Source organism: Drosophila biarmipes, unplaced genomic scaffold, assembly GCF_025231255.1.
Source record: "Drosophila biarmipes strain raj3 unplaced genomic scaffold, RU_DBia_V1.1 ptg000008l, whole genome shotgun sequence".
Lineage (NCBI taxonomy): Eukaryota > Metazoa > Arthropoda > Insecta > Diptera > Drosophilidae > Drosophila > Drosophila biarmipes.
In genome coordinates, this window is record NW_026114529.1 from 1,961,634 (window position 1) to 1,984,705 (window position 23,072).

Here is a 23,072-nt window from a genome sequence, read left to right on the forward strand (position 1 = left end):
AACGCCAGGAATTCGTTGAATAAACAGATCGGAGATTTCTTATAGTCCCAATCCCGAACGTCCTTGTAGGCTCCTTTGTTTTGACTTGGTTTGTCGAGTGCTCACTTGATGTCTGCTCCTGATGGCTGGACTCTGATCGACTGCTCGTGACCGACTGAACCCGATCCACTGATCCCGCTGCCAGCGCCCTGCGGGTTTATATAGGACCTCCGGGAACCGTTTTTTCCATTCTTCGCTCGGCCCGCCGAAACTCTCCACACTGGGTCCAATGTCTTTTTAATATTTCACATTGGTAAATTTAAAGTGGTGATTGAGCGTTTTTGAATTTTTTTATGCTTTTATTAAGTTGTTCCGATATTTCATTGTTGTGTTTATCTGTGTGCGATATTTGATGTATAGGTTCTGATGCAGATTCCTTTTATTTGCTTTGAGAGGTTTAAACTGGTACATAGGAAGTTAGTTTCCCTGAACCATCGTAGAAAATTTCATGGAGTTATGTTTTTACATAAATTAATTAATGGTGATGTTGACTCTCCCTTCCTTCTTAGTTCCCTCAACTAGAATGTAGCCTGTAGAACAGTTTTTGGGTTTCGTCTGTTGTCCCTGCTAAATTGTAGATCCAATTATGCCCTTTGTGATCCTTCTCGAGTTCTTTGTGACGGTTAAATTGCTCTGTGCCAGTCTTGCTGTTTGTAACTTGTGTATTTCTATGTTCCAATAATTTGTAATTTTCTATGTTGCTAACCATTCTATATGAGCTTATATTTTAAACTGTCTGTTGTTATGTCGTCTCTTTTTAGGCCGCAATTTCGCTTACTTGCCCAAATCGGTAAAGGGCTTCGCGCGTAACAAGCATTGCTTGGTATCGTACGGGCCACTTGTTTGTACTGACCATAGTGCATCAGCGTCCTAGAGCTGTTTTGAGTTTTGAGAGCTGCCACCGTTCTCACCTTCGCGCAACCCGTAAATAATGTTACTTTTATAAAATTCTTATGGAGACCATGAGCCTTATGACACGCACTCTTAACCGTCAGTACATGAACACACACAAAAATTTGCACACCGTTTCAAAGAATCGGGGAAATTTATTTTTACCGGTTCCACATTTAATAGAATATTGTCAATTTAAAATTTGAAAAATAAATTAGAAACATTTAGCATTGGCGGAAAGGAAATTTATATTTTTTTAGAAATTAGCCAATAATCAGTCATCTTTCTACAAATAGATACAGTCAGCATAAAAAGTAAAAAACCATAGCAACCATATTCGTTGTGACTTTTTCGAAACGATACAGAAAGAAATATGAGACATGTAAAGGTAATCTTCGATCGCCATCTTGCCTTAGATGATTGCCTAACCACCTTTAAAGCTATTCTATTCGACTATTGATTTTGCAAATTGTTATTCAGCGTTATTTCTGTGCTAACCCTAATTTGTTTCAGCTGGTATTGTTTTGCGAATGAAATTGATTATTATTGTAATATAAACGCAAAAAAAAGTAAAATTAATTTGAATAGAAATACTTAAACAAATATTATACCAACTTTCCAATTTAAAAGAATTCTAAGACTTATGTAATTGTGAGAAATTATTGGAAACAGCATCGGCATTAATATCACACACTGATTTTTATGATTTATATTATAATTATACCGAATGCACATCAGGATGAATTTTAAAGTTTTTTTTAGACATGGAGGTATAAACTTAATAACTTAATCTTTTTATTTGAGAGAGAAACATGGTCGGCTGGGTGCCTTTTTAAGTTGCTGTAAGGAACTCATCGACAATTTTTTCTTAGAAAAGTCGACACCATAAAAGCTAAGCTGCAGCTTTGATGAATGGAAAAAAACTCTTTTGTATTCGGGTATAGAAAGGTTTATTTACGTGAGAATTACAAGATATAGGCGAAGTTCGTATACGTTTTATGAAATTCGAAGGTTTAAGGATTGGAATCTAGTCGACCTCAATATTGGTATACGGCTGACGTCTGTGTTTTTAATCTTTCCTACAATTTACATGTCATTATCTTATTGAAGTTGTTAATCAATAATAGGAAATTTCTAAGATGTATTTAACTGGAATTATGCATCATATTAGCAAAAAAAGGTAATTTATTAACATCAATCTCAACCTTAATTCCAATAGCCTAAAATATATTCTCAACTTCAAAGAAAATGTTAGGGTAAAGAAAAATCCCCTTAAATTTTGGTTTTGCCCCACAAATATCTCTATATTAAAATTAAAATGGTTTTACATCACACAGTTTTGAAGATCGTCCCTCTAATGAGGACGGTAATATTTGCCTTGTTCAATTGCACTATGTAAACATGTATACCACAAGACATGCATTGAGAACCGATTACAATCACATGCGGATTATCCAGCTTGCTTTGTCGTAGTTCACACAAGAGATTTAAAAGTAGTGGTAGTTGGAAATTGCTCAACAATTCTAAAAGCTACAGTTCAAGAGCCTGGAAGAGTAAATACTAGATCGGCTTAGAGAGATCAGAATCGAGAAACAATAGCCAATTCAAATCCAGCTCCGTCCAATTTGAGCATGGAAAACCTACCGACATCAGATATCTGTCATCACACTAATAGGGCAGATAAATTACCAAGGGGAGGTGCAAGAGGCAAACCTTCAGAGAGAACCAGAAAAGGGAACACACAGGTGCAGCCATCAAGAGATACTAATCCAACGAGTCCCAACACGTTAAACTTTGACCGAATTGAGCCTTGCAGTTTCAGAATCTACCTGTTTACCAGAATATTCAGCAGCCATGTATTCCAAGTAGAGGCCAACCAAACGAGTCAAATTAGTACTGAGCCGTTATCACCAAATAATTAACGACAGGACAGTCAAGCAGGAGATCAACGATATTTCCAGGCTAATGCAAATTCAAATATTCCGACAAAGATTGATACTATGCAGAAGTGGGGAATTCATTTCAATGAGTTGGCTGCAGTCTTACTGGTAGAGGAATTTATTTACAGAATTAAGACTCTGACTGCTCAGAATCTTAATAATGATTTCGCGGCAGTTAATAAAAACATTCATGCACTACTGGTGGGAATGTGATTTCCAACTGTTCATTAGCGTTGGTTATGTCATTGACGAAGGTTTTACAATGCCAGAACTTGGTCGAAGGAAATTCCTGCCTCAAGGCATGCTGGATGCGAGCCAACACAATGAATCGCGTTCACAACGTTGGCGTTGATGATCTCTTTAACGGATTCAATAAACAAGTCCTTGTTATTAAAATTGATGATATGGGAGTTCTATTTCCGAAGACTATGAAATCTCGCCGAAGGGGTTGGCCCGCTTCTTCCAAAATAATTTGGTTTCTAAAGCAGTTAAGATGTTTGTCTGTGGTCTCTATGGTGTATGAGAGCGGAAGCTCACTATGCACCGTGGCCGCGTCAGACTGGGCCTCAGCCTCTAAGTTATTCAGGCTTTGTTTTTTGGGTGCGTAAAACACTTTCCCGTTCTTTTCATCAATGAATGCTTTCCATCGCTTGATCTTAGCGTTGGTGTTTTTGTCGGATACCGCATATGTGAGAGGTTGGTGGTCTGTGAAGATCCGTACCTCATCTTGTTGCCGTACAGGTAATTTTGGAGTTTGCCTATTGCCCAGACTATCGCCAATAATTATCTTTCATTAGTGGCGTAGTTCAGCTCGCAGTCTTTTAGCGTGCATAAAATCATGGTAATAGGTATTTTATTCTGGGATAGTACCGCGCCTATTCCACTTGCTGAGGCGTCAGTGGTTAGGTCAAACGGTGATTTAAAATCAGGGTATGTCAATATGTTATTTTCGGATGCAAAAATGTTACGAAGGTGATCGAATGCATTTCGTTGGGTTTCATTAAACCTGACAGCTACTTTCTTCGACATATTCTTGCTGACCGTCCCGTTTTCCCCTTTGATGATGGCGGTCAGATGTCTAGCAATAGATGCAAAGTTTTTTACAAAGCTTCTGTAATGGCTCGCCAGGCCTAGGAAGGACCAGAGGCTAAACAGATTTTTTGTTTCCGAGAACTCTTTTATTGCCCTAACCTTTTCTGGGTCTGTTTTTGTTCCTCCTCTGGTGACAATGAACCCTAGGAACTCAACGCTTTCTTCAAAGAACTTTGTTTTTTCCCGTGCCACCCACATGTTGGCATCGAGTAGGCGCTTAAGCACCGTGTCAATATGCTTGACATGTTCCGTTTCATTTTCGGAAAAGATGATAACGTCGTGAACGTCAATTTTGCCGATTTCTTCCCGCAGCACATCGTCGATGGCTCTTTGGAAAATTTGTCGTTTTTTAGGCCAAAGGGTAGTCGTCAGAATACTTCCCTCCATTAACTGAGAACGAGGTCTTCTCTCGGTCCTTTTCAGCCAGGTAAATTTGGTGGTACCCTGACTTCAGGTCTAGGGTGGTAAAGAAGTTATCTTTTCCCAAGTTCGCTAGAATCATAGGTATGCTTTGCATGGGGTAGCGATCGGCGACTGTTCGCTCGTTCAGCTTCCTGAAGTCGATTACTAATCGCTTCTTCTTACTGCCATAATCATCAGTTTCTTTTTTGTCAACCACCCCTGCAGGGCTATTTTATGGGGATCTGGACGGCCTAATTATGCCATTTTGCAGAAGCTCTTTGATTTCATTCATTCATTTCAGTCATCGATTTTTGTGAAGTTGACATTTTGACAGTCAAAAATTTGAACTTTTCAGTGACGTTTGCTTAATTTATTACGCTGTTGCCTAGGTCCAATGCTACTCTTGCTTGCGTTAGCGAATCGAAGCCTATTATAGCATCGAACGTGCTCAATGTATCCAAGAGGAAAAATGGGACGTCTAGTCCACAAATGCGCATTATGCACTTGTTTTTGACATCACTGGAGCCGTGAATAAAGCTCACAGTGAAAGGGGTTTCGATCGGCATTACGTTTCTTAGCTCCTTTACGGGCTTCACGTAATTTTTTGCCGCCCCGGTGTCGATGAGAATTTTTATTGATTTGCCAGCCAACTTTCGCTCAACGAACGGCAGTCGGGAACGCTCCCTAAAAAATGGAGGAGGTCGTTAAGCTCGGCGGAGTCGCTATCTTCCTCAATGGTGGCAACCTCAGCCTCAGCTGTGGTGGCATAATCTGTTACCTCCTGTTGGGGTTGGGCTATGTTGTTGACGCGTTGGCGTCTTTGGCCCGATTGACGCTGGGACGAGTTATGCCTTTTGTAATTGTTGTTACTTTGAGGCTTTCCCCAACTTTACTTTGGTTTTGCTTAGGAACGAAGTGTGGAATTTTATCCTCACCTCTCCATTGGTTTCCCTGACCCTTATTATTGCGCCTATTGCCCTCATTGAAATGGGACTTGTCTTCTATAGCTTTCGCGTAGGATGCCGCGAACGCACTTCTTTCAATGCTGTTCTCGGCCTCTCGCGCCAACGCTAGTGCAGACGGAAGGTCTTTGGGTTGTGCTGGCAGCACGAGTGACTTGAGTGGACTTTTAAGCCCTGCAATGAATGCATGAAGGTCGTCATCTCTAACCTCCCTATTTAGGATGGTTGCTGTGTCCGTGTTATGTGACAAGCGTGAGTTTCTTCTCGAACTCGTCATAGTATGCCATAAGGTCGGAGTCTCCTTGCCGAACCAATTCCAAATTTTGCCGTAGCACTCTTAGGGACGTTTTGACCTCCACCTGCGGCGCTTGCACTGACAGCGCGCTAATCTGTTTTCTAACCGCTTCTAATTCTGTGGCGAAATCGACTCCAAAACGCTCTTCCTGTTCGTTAAGATCGGCGCTGACCGCATTTGCGACAAGCGCTTGGATCATTTCTGGGTTCATTTCTGGTTGATCTATATCTCTCACTTCGGGGCGAAATCCTGTCGCTATCAATTTCCTGTTTTACTTCTCTATACACCCAACTCATTGGCGCGGGGTAGATACGAGGTATTTGACTCAAAACAAATGGTTTCGACGGGCCACTTTGGTGATGTAGGGCCGAAAAATTCAGCGAAAAATAATGGATCGTCACCTAAACACAAAAATATTGGATTAATTTGTCCCAAAAACAAAATTAAAATACAGAACGGTGACAACAAATATAGGTCAATTCGACTGGGTGTATTATTAGCACAGACACACTGGATAACTTTAGTACCAAATTCAATATAAGCACAGTGGAAAAAATTGTAGCAAAACACAAGGAGGAAAACGACTGGAACTTTTGCATGCGTATAGAGACCAACCTTAACAAAGAAATAAAATATTCCTTTGCATAATTAACTCATATAAATGTTGATTGCCTTGGCACCAGTGTGCGTTATTTGAGACGTATGGTTTCCATCATTTATAATGCACTTAAATCCAGATCGAACAAAATTAACGCGCAGAGCATGGAAGTATCTTGTAATTTATTATTTGAATAATTTATTCATACAAAAATAGCCAGTACGAGTGTACGTAACTTGAGTTATATGTTTTTTTTTTTTAAAAATCGAGTCACTTCTTTACGTAAAAGTTCCTTCTGTTGGGCATAGGAAATTGTATGCACTGGTATTTGTGTGTTATGTATGTGTAGACCTTAGCTATTGTCGGCGCTCTGCTACTTACATGTACAACTTCAGGGGTGGAATCGAATCTTAGTAATAATATTAATCCGGTGGGCGTCAATTAAATAATTGGCTTGGCCGGCTGGCTGTGCCTCCGTGGCAGGGGTAGAGCCGGCTGCTTAGATATCCGTGGCGGGGGGTCGGCGGTAGGTTGCTGCCGCTGGTGGCCCTCGTCGTTGTAGATCCCAAAGGGTTGGGACGTGGTAACTACCAAAGTTAGAGTCGGGCGATTCTCCTCTTTTTTCCAAGTTTACGATGGGAGATACTCCCATACACGATAACCAAATTCAATAAATGGAATAAATGTTATGGATAAAACCGGAGTTTTGTATTCGAGTAGTGCTCTTTATTTAAAATCCAAATTAAAATTGAACTTAAGAATTGACAAAAGTTAATGCCTGGCCGGATGCCCGTGGCAGACGACCGCTGGCCTTGCACATTTTGCAGAAGTCATACGATCGCTGTCGGCCAATGAGACAAAGCCACAACCCATAACAGTGCAATGTGCTGTGTAAGCTCTCGGGCCCATTAGGGTGGACCATACAAGAGTGAAAAGTGTAATATTATTAATTAATAATAATAATAAAAAATGATTAATACTAGAAAATGATAAACATTGATAAATGATTAATATTAATAAAGAAAATAAGAATTGGCCTGCTCAGCCTAAGCTGGGAGTTGGTTGTTAACTTACAGATATTTCTTTGCATGTTTAAAATATTATACAGTAGTAGTACCTCTCGCCGTCCTTTCGCTCGCTTATGCAGATAATGCAGTGAACTTTATCAACATTCACCAGTTCACTATAAGCCAGCGGTCGAATTTTAGTGTGACTGGAGCAAATGAATGATTTATAAGTATTTTAACATCTGATATTTAAAACTATGAATTATTGTATCTATCTATGTATCTTAGAGACCCTTCTAAGAATTTACCGAAATGAAAAAATATTATATTATCCTAGAAAAAGATTTGTTAATGTATGTCGGTTACTTTTGATTTCTTTCCTTTTCAATGAGTTGTCTGATCCTCTCAGTGATCCTGCGAATAGGATCTTGGGTATGTGACTTTTATGATGGTCAGGAAATGATAGCTCACGACAAGTTGGATCTTTACAAGCTTATGATCAGATTACGTCTTGTGTGCGTCCCTTTTGTTGGTGACATGATGACGTGAAGAAAGAGAATCTTTCTTATGTTTCCAGTTGATGATTCTGGGATGGAATGGCTAGGAAACGTGAGAAAGACTTATTGGTCTAGTTTTGAATTCTAAACCAGTTTTATATTCCTAGAACGACAGCGTGTCACGACCAGACATGCACTTGTGAGAATATTAAAGTAATTGATGGGATCACAGATTTGTATAGCTTATCGTCATTATTTTAATATTTTATTTATACAACATATACGTTCTTGGGGTTTTTAACACACACATTTATCCTTAAGACGTACGTACTCACGTATACAGCAACACCTATCGAACTTAATTGCTTAAATTGAGAAAAAGGCTTAGGTGATCAATACTATTACATGTTGCGTGTTAAGTAGTGGTGTTGCAAGACAACGGATTATTAATGTAGGGACAATCAGCAGTGGCGGGACCCTTAAAACGGTAGCTCATTCCGGGTGGGGTAGGTTTTTGCCGATGCCTAAACTCGACACTACGAATTTTATTATATATAGTCCCTCAAAACAACAAAACCTTATCTAAGGTGAAATGCCAAGGTCAAATCCAAGTAATAAGTTAATTGTAACGATCTTCAAAGTATTTTGTAGAACTAGCGTTGATGTTAGCGGCCACAAGTTTTCTTAACCCACCCGACCATGTTTCTCTTTCTCAAAAAGAGAAGAGGAAACCTAAATGTTAAGGTCCCCTGTTACTTAGTTTTTTTTTTAATAAAAACTCAGAAATTCATCTTGATTTGCATTCGGTATAATTATATCCGTTATTCGAAGAGTAAGGAGTACTATATTCGTCAGAATGTATCTAAAAGGTTAAAGAAAGCATAATAAAGTATATATATGTAGGACTGGCAGAATTATTTTTTAACAGATCAGCTGTTCTCTACTATAACGTTGCTTCTTGAGTGTTGAGAAGCGTAACGAATACGAGGAGTAGAGATTGAGCATAGGCAGTGGAAGATCGTGTTTGTCTCAAATATATTGACTGAATTAAATTAAACTGTATCAAAAATCTGTATTCATCGGAGAATAAACCGTTTATAATTATTTGATAAATCTACGGCAGTCAATGGAAACCTTTCTCTACAATTTTTGGGGCTCGACCGAGAACAATCGACCAACGTACCAATTGAGTGTGATACGCGGCCAAACAACCGTTTTTGTGCTAAAAATCCATCGATCGCAGTTTCATAATCAAAGCTAAACGGAGAGACTAGAAAGTTAGAAAACTGAATTGATTACCATAACAAGAAAGGAAGTTAGCTTCGGCAAGCCGAAGTTTGTATACCCTTGCAGTTACAAGAAATAGTCAACTTTAATAACACCATGTGAAATTTTTAAGGATTGTTGCTGGCCTAAGATAATATATAAGATATAAAAAAAGCTTGGGGCTATAATTTTTGTTATTATTTTTTTCCACCAATTTTTTGATTGTTCCTATGACAGCTATATGATATAATCGTCCGATTTTGATCAAATTTATTTCGAAAATCAGAACTGATTTAAAAATGTTATTTCCAAGCTTAGAAGGTTATATGTTAAAAACACCAAAGATATAATTTTTTCATATTTTCCGACTAAATTTGTAGCTATATGATATAATCGTCCGATTTTGATAAAATTTAATTCGATATTCAGAACTAATAAAAAAATGTATATCTATGCTTTGAAGGTTATATGTAAAAAAGCAGCAAAGCTTTAATTTGTTTCATGTTATTTTCCCACCTGTTTTTCGATCGTATCTACGACAGCTAAATTTAATTCAAAATTCAGAACTAATTTTAAAATATAATTTCCAAGCTTAGAAGGTTATATGTTAAAAGACACCGAAGATAAAATTTGTTCATAATTTTCGACTAATTTTTCGATAGTTTTTATGGCAGCTATATGATATAGTCGCCCGTTTTTGATAAAATGTAATCGAAATTTTAAACCAAAAAAAAAATGTTATTTCCAAGCGCAGATAAAAATTTCCCAATAATTTTTCGATCGTTCCTATGGCATCTATATATGTTTAAAAACACTGATAAAAACACTGCGCTTTAAGATAAGTTGTCCGATCCGACTGCTTCTGACTTATATACTATTTGCAATAGAAAGAAGACTTTTGGGAAAGTTTCAACCCGATAGCTTTAAAACTGAGAGACTAGTTCCAGTAGAAACGGACGGACAGACGGACGGACAGACGGACGGCCAGACGGACGGCCAGACGGACGGACATGGCTAGTGACACTGATCAAGAATATATATACTTTATGGGGTCGGTAACGGCTCATTATACCTTCTGCAAGGGTATAAAAAGACACCAAAAAACCTTCCAGAAGAGTGAGAATTGTGAAATTCTAAAACTACAAATACAAAATTTAATGCGCAGTTTGCCAATCTAAGTGCAAAATTAGTTCTGTGACGACAAGTAAATTCCTAGCAGAAGACGACGAAAGGCTTTTATACAATCCTTTGTCGCAGAGAGCAACAAATGGCTTAAGCGACGACTTGACCGGGAGGAGAACATGGAAGCGTGAAATCTGGAGGGGATTACGACGCTGAAGCAGAGATCCAGATAGGGTGATTGAGACGAGGCGACAAAGTGACGTGATTGAAGGCGATATTGAAGGCGCAAGTGAAGACTAAGTTGAAAAGCATCTCGAAAAGCAGTTCGAAACGCAGTCATCAGAGCAAACAACGCTTGCAGCTTTTAGTTCAACGATTTACCAGAGACAAATGTGAGAGCAGTGGTAAATATCAGAGATGAGCAACAAAAGACGAGAGTCAGCAGGCGGTTCACAAGTATAAAACCATAAAAGCATATCCATATAAATCCATATACTTAATTGATGACACGAATTTTAAGTTTAACAAAACAATTTTATGCAACATAAACAATATTTTATTCCCATTTAAATTGTTCTTTTGTATTAATTTGAGAGAAAAGTAAATTAAGTCATGTAAGTTTAGAAAACATGAATTTTAAAGAGATCACACGATTATCTGTTGCAGAGCTTAAAGATAAATTAAATCAATTAAGATTACCACGTCCAGGCGTCAAAGCAATATACGGGAAAGACTCATCTCCTATTTTGAGGGAGAAAATATCGACCAAGAGGAAAACACAGAAAGTTTAGAGGAGTCAGTGTAGGAGGAAATTAACGTCGTGGAGTCAGATATTTCTAGTCCTTAACCCTTGGCCATGGCTTTCACACTGCGAGATTTTCTTTCTCCATTCACTGGCAATGGTTCTCCAGGTATTGATGAGTGGCTTGCAGATTTTGAGCTTAATTCTATTACAGTTGGGTGGTCAAAAATTCATTTACGACAGACAGTTTGTAAAGGGAGCAGCAAAATTATTCGTGGGCAGCCAACCAGGAATAAATGATGGGAAAGCATTGAAAGAAGCTTTAAAAAATGAATTTGAAAGAAAGCTTACAGCAAAACACGTACACAAGATGCTCAAAAATAGGAAGAAAACCCAGAAAGAGAGTCTAATAGAATACTTCTACAGCATGACCGCATTGGCAAATCAGTCAAAGTTGGACGAAGAAAGTATTATTGAATACATAGCGGAGGGTATACCATATTCAAAACAAAACAAAAGTTGTTTGTACCTGGCGTCCAATCTTAAGAAGTTTCGGAAGAAACTTAAGGCTTACGAGAACACTGGTGCGAGGCAGGATTTTAAACCAAAGCCGAGGTTTGACAGTTCTTTAGTCAAAACTAACCAATGTGGCAGACGTTGCTTCAAGTGTGGTGGTAGCAATCAAGGATTGTAAGGAAGTAGGCATCAAATGTTTCAGTTTGGTCACAAGGCAAATGCGGTAGTAAGGAAGCTCGCAAGCAACTTTCAACAGAGCGTTTAAGACCATTAACATTAGTAACGACCAGACTCTGGCAGCGACATTTGCACCATTTGCGAGACAGCCTACACTCGCATTCACCCTGATATTCACACATCTGATATCAAGGAGCTAGTTGAAATAGGTGGCAAGAAGAAATACACTCTGGGCTCATTCACAGTTGCGACGTAGTTGATAACACTGACGTTGACATATGCTTTCATGTAGTGCATGACAAGGATACCATTTATGAAGGTGTGATCGGTAGCGATGTTCTTAATACAGTAACCGCAACAAATGGAGGAAAAGGAGTCGTTTTAAATGCAGTTCATCTTGGCCATATGTCTAATCTCACCGTAGGTAGAGATGAAAATATTCCAAACTTTGACAGAGATCTTACTTTATTAATTATAGTGACAATCAGAATATCGCTATAGATGCGACTTCCACAGGCATTTCAGACTTGACAGAAACTTTCCATCAGTTAATGGCATCTAATTTAATTGAAGATACTGTTCCAGATTTAGATCTGTTGCACTTGAGCAACGACGTAAGGTGGTTGGGTAAGTCTAGAATTACAAGCCATCAAAGCCACAGTTAAGCTCAGTAGAAATGAGAATAATCCTCACATATGAAGTCGCAGTTATTATTGCGCCTATTGCCCTCATTGAAATGGGACTCGTCTTCTATAGCTTTCGCGTAGGATGCCGCGAACGCACTTATTTCAATGCTGTTCTCGGCCTCTCGCGCCAACGCTAGTGCAGACGGAAGGTCTTTGGGTTGTGCTGGCAGCACGAGTGACTTGAGTGGTCTTTTAAGCCCTGCAATGAATGCATGAAGGTCGTCATCCCTAACCTCCTTATTTAGGATGGTTGCTGTGTCCGTGTTATGTGACAAGCGTGAGTTTCTTCTCGACCTCGTCATAGTATGCCATAAGGTCGGAGTCTCCTTGCCGAACCAATTCCAAATTTTGCCGTAGCACTCTTAGGGACGTTTTGACCTCCACCTGCGGCGCTTGCACTGACAGCGCGCTAATCTGTTTTCTAACCGCTTCTAATTCTGTGGCGAAATCGACTCCAAAACGCTCTTCCTGTTCGTTAAGATCGGCGCTGACCGCATTTGCGACAAGCGCTTGGATCATTTCTGGGTTCATTTCTGGTTGATCTATATCTCTCACTTCGGGGCGAAATCCTGTCGCTATCAATTTCCTATTTTACTTCTCTATACTCCCAACTCATTGGCGCGGGGTAGATACGAGGTATTTGACTCAAAACAAATGGTTTCGACGGGCCACTTTGGTGATGTAGGGCCGAAAAATTCAGCGAAAAATAATGGATCGTCACCTAAACACAAAAATATTGGATTAATTTGTCCCAAAAACAAAATTAAAATACAGAACGGTGACAACAAATATAGGTCAATTCGACTGGGTGTATTATTAGCACAGACACACTGGATAACTTTAGTACCAAATTCAATATAAGCACAGTGGATAAAATTGTAGCAAAACACAAGGAGGAAAACGACTCAAACTTCCAACCTTAACAAAGAAATAAAATATTCCTTTGCATAATTAACTCATATAAATGTTGATTGCCTTGGCACCAGTGTGCGTTATTTGAGACGTATGGTTTCCATCATTTATAATGCACTTAAATCCAGATCGAACAAAATTAACGCGCAGAGTATGGAAGTATCTTGTAATTTATTATTTGAATAATTTATTCATACAAAAATAGCCAGTACGAGTGTACGTAACTTGAGTTATATGTTTTTTTTTTTAAAAATCGAGTCACTTCTTTACGTAAAAGTTCCTTCTGTTGGGCATAGGAAATTGTATGCACTGGTATTTGTGTGTTATGTATGTGTAGACCTTAGCTATTGTCGGCGCTCTGCTACTTACATGTACAACTTCAGGGGTGGAATCGAATCTTAGTAATAATATTAATCCGTTGGGCGTCAATTAAATAATTGGCTTGGCCGGCTGGCTGTGCCTCCGTGGCAGGGGTAGAGCCGGCTGCTTAGATATCCGTGGCGGGGTAGGTAGTCGGCGGTAGGTTGCTGCCGCTGGTGGCCCTCGTCGCTGTAGATCCCAAAGGGTTGGGACGTGGTAACTACCAAAGTTAGAGTCGGGCGATTCTCCTCTTTTTTCCAAGTTTACGATGGGAGATACTCTTCTCCGTTGTTACGGCCCTTAAGGCACGATAACCAAATTCAATAAATGGAATAAATGTAACGGATAAAGCCGGAGTTTTGTATTCGAGATGGTGCTCTTTATTTAAAATCCAAATTAAAATTGAACTTAAGAATTGACAAAAGTTAATGCCTGGCCGGATGCCCGTGGCAGACGACCGCTGGCCTTGCACATTTTGCAGAAGTCATACGATCGCTGTCGGCCAATGAGACAAAGCCACAACCCATAACAGTGCAATGTGCTGTCTAAGCTCTCGGGCCCATTAGGGTGGACCATACAAGAGTGAAAAGTGTAATATTATTAATTAATAATAATAATAAAAAATGATTAATACTAGAAAATGATAAACCTTGATAAATGATTAATATTAATAAAGAAAATAAGAATTGGCCTGGTCAGCCTAAGCTGGGAGTTGGTTGTTAACTTACAGATATTTCTTTGCATGTTTAAAATATTATACAGTAGTAGTACCTCTCGCCGTCCTTTCGCTCGCTTATGCAGATAATGCAGTGAACTTTATCAACATTCACCAGTTCACTATAAGCCAGCGGTCGAATTTTAGTGTGACTGGAGCAAATGAATGATTTATAAGTATTTTAACATCTGATATTTAAAACTATGAATTATTGTATCTATCTATGTATCTTAGAGACCCTTCTAAGAATTTACCGAAATGAAAAAATATTACATTATCCTAAAACAAGATTTGTTAATGTATGTCGGTTACTTTTGATTTCTTTCCTTTTCAATGAGTTGTCTGATCCTCTCAGTGATCCTGCGAATAAGATCTTGGGTATGTGACATTTATGACGGTCAGGAAATGATAGCTCACGACAAGTTGGATCTTTACAAGCTTATGATCAGATTACGTCTTGTGTGCGTCCCTTTTGTTGGTGACATGATGACGTGAAGAAAGAGAATCTTTCTAATGTGTCCAATTGATGATTCTGCGATGGAATGGCTAGGAAACGTGAGAAAGATTTATTGGTCTAGTTTTGAATTCTAAACCAGTTTCATATTCCTAGAACGACAGCGTGTCACGACCAGACATGCACTTGTGAGAATATTAAAGTAATTGATGGGATCACAGATTTGTATAGCTTATCGTCATTATTTTAATATTTTATTTATACAACATATACGTTCTTGGGGTTTTTAACACACACATTTATCCTTAAGACCTACGTACTCACGTATACAGCAACACCTATCGAAATTAATTGCTTAAATTGAGAAAAAGGCTTAGGTGATCAATACTATTACATGTTGCGTGTTAAGTAGTGGTGTTGCAAGACAACGGATTATTAATTTAGGGACAATCAGCAGTGGCGGGACCCTTAAAACGGTAGCTCATTCCGGGTGGGGTAGGTTTTTGCCGATGCCTAAACTCGACACTACGAATTTTATTATATATAGTCCCTAAAAACAACAAAACCTTATCTAAGGTGAAGTGCCAAGGTCAAATCCAAGTAATAAGTTAATTGTAACGATCTTCAAAGTATTTTATAGAGCTAGCCTTGATGTTAGCGGCCACAAGTTTTCTTAACCCACCCGACCATGTTTCTCTTTCTCAAAGTTTTTTTTTAATAAAACTCAGAAATTCATCTTGATTTGCATTCTGTATAATTATATCCGTTATTCGTAGAGTAAGGAGTACTATATTCGTCAGAATGTATCTAAAAGGTTAAAGAAAGCATAATAAAGTATATATATGTAGGACTGGCAGAATTATTTTTTAACAGATCAGCTGTTCTCTACCATAACGTTGCTTCTTGAGTATTGAGAAGCGTAACGAATACGCAACGAGGAGTAGAGATTGAGCATAGGCAGTGGAAGATCGTGTTTGTCTCAAATATATTGACTGAATTAAATTAAACTGTATTAAAAATATGTATTCATCGGAGAATAAACCGTTTATAATTATTTGATAAATCTACGGCAGTCAATGGAAACCTTTCTATACAATTTTGGGGGCTCGACCGAGAACAATCGACCAACGTTCCAATTGAGTGTGATACGCGGCCAAACAAACGGAGAGACTAGAAAGTTAGAAAACTGAATTGATTACCATAACAAGAAAGGAAGTTAGCTTCGGCAAGCCGAAGTTTGTATACCCTTGCAGTTACAAGAAATAGTCAACTTTAATAACACCATGTGAAATTTTTAAGGTTTGTTGCTGGCCTAAGATAATATATAAGAAATAAAAAAAGCCCCAAAGATATAATTTTTTTTATTATTTTTTTTCCACCAATTTTTTGATCGTTCCTTTGACAGCTATATGATATAATCGTCCGATTTCGATCAAATTTATTTCGAAAATCAGAACTGATTTAAAAATGTTATTTCCAAGCTTAGAAGGTTATATGTTAAAAACACCAAAGATATAATTTTTTTATATTTTCCGACTAAATTTTATATATATGATATATAAAATGATATAATCGTCCGATTTTGATAAAATTTAATTAGAAATTCAGAACTAATAAAAAAATGTATATCTAAGCTTTGAAGGTTATATGTGAAAAAGCACCAAAGCTTTAATTTGTTTCTTGTTATATTCCCACCTGTTTTCCGATCGTTTCTACGACAGCTAAATTTAATTCAAAATTCAGAATAATCATTTAAAAATATAATTTCCAAGCTTAGAAGGTTATATGTTAAAAGACACCGAAGATAAAATTTGTTCATAATTTTCGACTAATTTTTCGATAGTTTTTATGGCAGCTATATGATATAGTCGCCCGTTTTTGATAAAATGTAATCGAAATTTTAAACCAAAAAAAAATGTTATTTCCAAGCGCAGGAGGTTATATGTTAAAAAACACCAAAGATATAAATTTCCCAATAATTTTTCTATCATTCCTATGTCATCTATATATGTTTAAAAACACTGATAAAAACACTGCGCTTTAAGATATAGTTGTCCGATCCGGCTGCTTCTGACTTATATACTATTTGCAATAGAAATAAGACTTTTGGGAAAGTTTCATCCCGATAGCTTTAAAACTGAGAGACTAGTTCCAGTAGAAACGGACGGACAGACGGACGGACAGACGGACGGCCAAACGGACGGACATGGCTAGTGACACTGATCAAGAATATATATACTTTATGGGGTCGGTAACGGCTCCTTCACTGCGTTGCAAACTTTTGATGTAATCATTATACCTTCTGCAAGGGTATAAAAAGACACAAAAAACCATCCAGAAGAGTGAGAATTGTGAAATTCTAAAACTACAAATACAAAATTTAATGCGCAGTTTGCCAATCTAAGTGCAAAATTAGTTCTGGGGCGACAAGTAAATTCCTAGCGGCAGACGACGAAAGGCTTTTATACAATCCTTAGTCGCAGAGAGCAACAAATGGCTTAAGCGACGACTTGACCGGGAGGAGAACATGGAAGCGTGAAATCTGGAGGGGATTACGACGCTGGAGCAGAGATCCAGATAGGGTGATTGAGACGAGGCGACAAAGTGAGGTGATTGAAGGCGATATTGAAGGCGCGAGTGAAGACAAAGTTGAAAAGCATCTCGAAAAGCAGTTCGAAACGCAGTCATCAGAGCAAACAACGCTTGCAGCTTTTAGTTCAACGATTTACCAGAGACAAATGTGAGAGCAGTGGTAAATATCAGAGATGAGCAACAAAAGACGAGAGTCAGCAGGCGGTTCACAAGTATAAAACCATAAAAGCATATCCATATAAATCCATATATTTAATTGATATCACGAATTTTAAGTTTAACAAAACAATTTTATGCAACATAAACAATATTTTATTCCCATTTAAATTGTTCTTTTGTATTAATTTGAGAGAAAAGTAAATTAAGTCATGTAAGTTTAGAAAACATGAATTTTAAAGAGATCACACGATTATCTGTTGCAGAGCTTAAAGATAAATTAAATCAATTAAGATTACCACGTCCAGGCGTCAAAGCAATATACGGGAAAGACTCATCTCCTATTTTGAGGGAGAAAATATCGACCAAGAGGAAAATACAGAAAGTTTAGAGGAGTCAGTGTAGGAGGAAATTAACGTCGTGGAGTCAGATATTTCTAGTCCTTAACCCTTGGCCATGGCTTTCACACTGCGAGATTCGCTTTCTCCATTCACTGGCAATGGTTCTCCAGGTATTGATGAGTGGCTTGCAGATTTTGAGCTTAATTCTATTACAGTTGGGTGGTCAAAAATTCATTTACGACAGACAGTTTGTAAAGGGAGCAGCAAAATTATTCGTGGGCAGCCAACGAGGAATAAATGATGGGAACGCATTGAAAGAAGCTTTAAAAAATGAATTTGAAAGAAAGCTTACAGCAAAACACGTACACAAGATGCTCAAAAATAGGAAGAAAACCCAGAAAGAGAGTCTAATAGAATACTTCTACAGCATGACCGCATTGGCAAATCAGTCAAAGTTGGACGAAGAAAGTATTATTTAATACATAGCGGAGGGTATACCATATTCAAAACAAAACAAAAGTTGTTTGTACCTGGCGTCCAATCTTAAGAAAATTCGGAAGAAACTTAAGGCTTACGAGAACACTGGTGCGAGGCAGGATTTTAAACCAAAGCCGAGGTTTGACAGTTCTTTAGTCAAAACTAACCAATGTGGCAGACGTTGCTTCAAGTGTGGTGGTAGCAATCAAGGATTGTAAGGAAGTAGGCATCAAATGTTTCAGTTTGGTCACAAGGCAAATGCGGTAGTAAGGAAGCTCGCAAGCAACTTTCAACAGAGCGTTTAAGACCATTAACATTAGTAACGACCAGACTCTGGCAGCGACATTTGTACCATTTGCGAGACAGCCTACACTCGCATTCACCCTGATATTCACACATCTGATATCAAGGAGCTAGTTGAAATAGGTGGCAAGAAGAAATACACTCTGGGCTCATTCACAGTTGCGACGTAGTTGATAACGCTGACGTTGACATATGCTTTCATGTAGTGCATGACAAGGATACCATTTATGAAGGTGTGATCGGTAGCGATGTCCTTAATACAGTAACCGCAACAAATGGAGGCAAAGAAGTCGTTTTAAATGCAGTTCATCTTGGCCATATGTCTAATCTCACCGTAGGTAGAGATGAAAATATTCCAAACTATGACAGAGATCTTACTTTATTAATTATAGTGACAATCAGAATATCGCTATAGATGCGACTTCCACAGGCATTTCAGACCGGACAGAAACTTTCCATCAGTTAATGGCATCTAATTTAATTGAAGATACTGTTCCAGATTTAGATCTGTTGCACTTGAGCAACGACGTAAGATGGTTGGGTAAGTCTAGAATTACAAGCCATCAAAGCCACAGTTAAGCTCAGTAGAAATGAAAATAATCCTCACATATGAAGTCGCAGTTATTATTGCGCCTATTGCCCTCATTGAAATGGGACTCGTCTTCTATAGCTTTCGCGTAGGATGCCGCGAACGCACTTATTTCAATGCTGTTCTCGGCCTCTCGCGCCAACGCTAGTGCAGACGGAAGGTCTTTGGGTTGTGCTGGCAGCACGAGTGACTTGAGCGGTCTTTTAAGCCCTGCAATGAATGCATGAAGGTCGTCATCCCTAACCTCCTTATTTAGGATGGTTGCTGTGTCCGTGTTATGTGACAAGCGTGAGTTTCTTCTCGACCTCGTCATAGTATGCCATAAGGTCGGAGTCTCCTTGCCGAACCAATTCCAAATTTTGTTGTAGCACTCTTAGGGACGTTTTGACCTCCACCTGCGGCGCTTGCACTGACAGCGCGCTAACCTGTTTTCTAACCGCTTCTAATTCTGTGGCGAAATCGACTCCTAAACGCTCTTCCTGTTCGTTAAGAGCGGCGCTGACCGCATTTGCGACAAGCGCTTGAAACATTTCTGGGTTCATTTCTGGTTGATCTATATCCCTAACTTCGGGGCGAAATCCTATCGCTATCAATTTCCTGTTTTACTTCTCTATACTCCCAAATCATTGGCGCGGGGTAGATACGAGGTATTTGACGATTGGGCTCAAGACAAATGGTTTCGACGGGCCACTTTGGTGATGTAAAGCCGAAAAATTCAGCAAAAAATAATGGAGCGTCACCTAAGCACAAAAATATTGGATTAATTTGTCCCAAAAACAAAATTAAAATACAGAACGGTGACAACAAATATAGGTCAATTCGACTGGGTGTATTATTAGCACAGACACACTGGATACCAATTCAATATAAGCACAGTGGATAAAATTGTAGCAAAACACAAGGAGGAAAACGACTCAAACTTCCAACCTTAACAAAGAAATAAAATATTCCTTTGCATAATTAACTCATATAAATGTTGATCGCCTTGGCACCAGTGTTCGTTATTTGAGACGTATGGTTTCCTTCATTTATAATGCACTTAAATCCAGATCGAACAAAATTAAATTAACACGCAGAGCATGGAAGTATCTTGTAATTTATTATTTGAATAATTTATTCATACAAAAATAGCCAGTACGAGTGTACGTAACTTGAGTTATATGTTTTTTTTTTTAAAATCGAGTCACTTCTTTACGTAAAAGTTCCTTCTGTTGGGCATAGGAAATTGTATGCACTGGTATTTGTGTGTAGACCTTAGCTATTGTCGGCGCTCTGCTACTTACATGTACAACTTCAGGGGTGGAATCGAATCTTAGTAATAATATTAATCCGTTGGGCGTCAATTAAATAATTGGCTTGGCCGGCTGGCTGTGCCTCCGTGGCAGGGGTAGAGCCGGCTGCTTAGATATCCGTGGCGGGGTAGGTAGTCGGCGGTAGGTTGCTGCCGCTGGTGGCCCTCGTCGCTGTAGATCCCAAAGGGTTGGGACGTGGTAACTACCAAAGTTAGAGTTGGGCGATTCTCCTCTTTTTTCCAAGTTTACGATGGGAGATACTCCCATACACGATAACCAAATTCAATAAATGGAATAAATGTTATGGATAAAACCGGAGTTTTGTATTCGAGATAGTGCTCTTTATTTAAAATCCAAATTAAAATTGAACTTAAGAATTGACAAAAGTTTATGCCTGGCCGGATGCCCGTGGCAGACCGCTGACCTTGCACATTTTGCAGAAGTCATACGATCGCTGTCGGCCAATGAGACAAAGCCACAACCCATAATAGTGCAATGTGCTGTCTAAGTTCTCGGGCCCATTAGGGTGGACCATACAAGAGTGAAAAGTGTAATATTATTAATTAATAATAATAATAAAAATGATTAATACTAGAAAATGATAAACATTGATAAATGATTAATATTAATAAAGAAAATAAGAATTGGCCTGCTCAGCCTAAGCTGGGAGTTGGTTGTTAACTTAGAGATATTTCTTTGCATGTTTAAAATATTATACAGTACTAGTACCTCTCGCCGTCCTTTCGCTCGCTTATGCAGATAATGCAGTGAACGTTATCAACATTCACCAGTTCACTATAAGCCAGCGGTCGAATTTTAGTGTGAGTGGAGCAAATGAATGTTTTATAAGTATTTTAACATCTGATATTTAAAACTTTAAGAATTATTGTACCTATCTATGGAGCGAATTTTTGTATCTTAGAGACCCTTCTAAGAATTTACCGAAATGAAAAAATATTATATTATCCTAAAAAAAGATTTGTTAATGTATGTCGGTTACTTTTGATTTCTTTCCTTTTTAATGAGTTGTCTGATCCTCTCAGTGATCCTGCGAATAGGATCTTGGGTATGTGACTTTTATGACGGTCAGGAAATGATAGCTCACGACAAGTTGGATCTTTACAAGCTTATGATCAGATTACGTCTTGTGTGCGTCCCTTTTGTTGGTGACATGATGACGTGAAGAAAGAGAATCTTTCTTATGTTTCCAGTTGATGATTCTGGGATGGAATGGCTAGGAAACGTGAGAAAGATTTATTGGTCTAGTTTTGAATTCTAAACCAGTTTCATATTCCTAGAACGACAGCGTGTCACGACCAGACATGCACTTGTGAGAATATTAAAGTAATTGATGGGATCACAGATTTGTATAGCTTATCGTCATTATTTTAATATTTTATTTATACAACATATACGTTCTTGGGGTTTTTAACACACACATTTATCCTTAAGACCTACGTACTCACGTATACAGCAACACCTATCGAAATTAATTGCTTAAATTGAGAAAAAGGCATAGGTGATCAATACTATTACATGTTGCGTGTTAAGTAGTGGTGTTGCAAGACAACGGATTATTAATTTAGGGACAATCAGCAGTGGCGGGACCCTTAAAACGGTAGCTCATTCCGGGTGGGGTAGGTTTTTGCCGATGCCTAAACTCGACACTACGAATTTTATTATATACAGTCCCTAAAAACAACAAAACCTTATCTAAGGTGAAGTGCCAAGGTCAAATCCAAGTAATAAGTTAATTGTAACGATCTTCAAAGTATTTTATAGAGCTAGCCTTGATGTTAGCGGCCACAAGTTTTCTTAACCCACCCGACCATGTTTCTCTTTCTCAAAAAAAAAGAGGAAGAAACCTAAATGTTAAGGTCCCCTGTTACTTAGTTTTTTTTTAATAAAAACTCAGAAATTCATCTTGATTTGCATTCGGTATAATTATATCCGTTATTCGTAGAGTAAGGAGTACTATATTCGTCAGAATGTATCTAAAAGGTTAAAGAAAGCATAATAAAGTATATATATGTAGGACTGGCAGAATTATTTTATAACATATCAGCTGTTCTCTACCATAAGGTTGCTTCTTGAGTGTTGAGAAGCGTAACGAATACGCAACGAGGAGTAGAGATTGAGCATAGGCAGTGGAAGATCGTGTTTGTCTCAAATATATTGACTGAATTAAATTAAACTGTATCAAAAGTGTGTATTCATCGGAGAATAAACCGTTTATAATTATTAGATAAATCTACGGCAGTCAATGGAAGCCTTTCTCTAGAATTTTGGGGGCTCGACCGAGAACAATCGACCAACGTTCCAATTGAGTGTGATACGCGGCCAAACAAACGGAGAGACTAGAAAGTTAGAAAACTGAATTGATTACCATAACAAGAAAGGAAGTTAGCTTCGGCAAGCCGAAGTTTGTATACCCTTGCAGTTACAAGAAATAGTCAACTTTAATAACACCATGTGAAATTTTTAAGGATTGTTGCTGGCCTAAGATAATATATAAGAAATAAAAAAAGCCCCAAAGCTATAATTTTTTTTATTATTTTTTTCCCTCCAATTTTTTGATCGTTCCTTTGACAGCTATATGATATAATCGTCCGATTTTGATCAAATTTATTTCGAAAATCAGAACTGATT

General features: G+C 38.3%; 1 protein-coding gene across 9 annotated transcripts in view; it reads right to left on the reverse strand.

The window, feature by feature from the left end:
* Positions 1-23,072, reverse strand: part of LOC108032324 (uncharacterized) — a 157,294-nt gene that overhangs the window by 93,925 nt on the left and 40,297 nt on the right. Inside the window, exon 1 of one of the 9 annotated variants that reach the window (XM_050889895.1) lies at positions 20,415-20,545. The exons of 6 other annotated variants lie outside the window; for them this stretch is intronic. The gene's annotated coding sequence lies outside the window, so the exon portion shown is untranslated. Of the gene's footprint in view, positions 1-6,600; positions 6,693-13,513; positions 13,645-20,414; positions 20,546-23,072 lie in introns of those variants that run through there. 2 more of the 9 variants (XM_050889894.1, XM_050889893.1) reach the window with 2 other exon arrangements.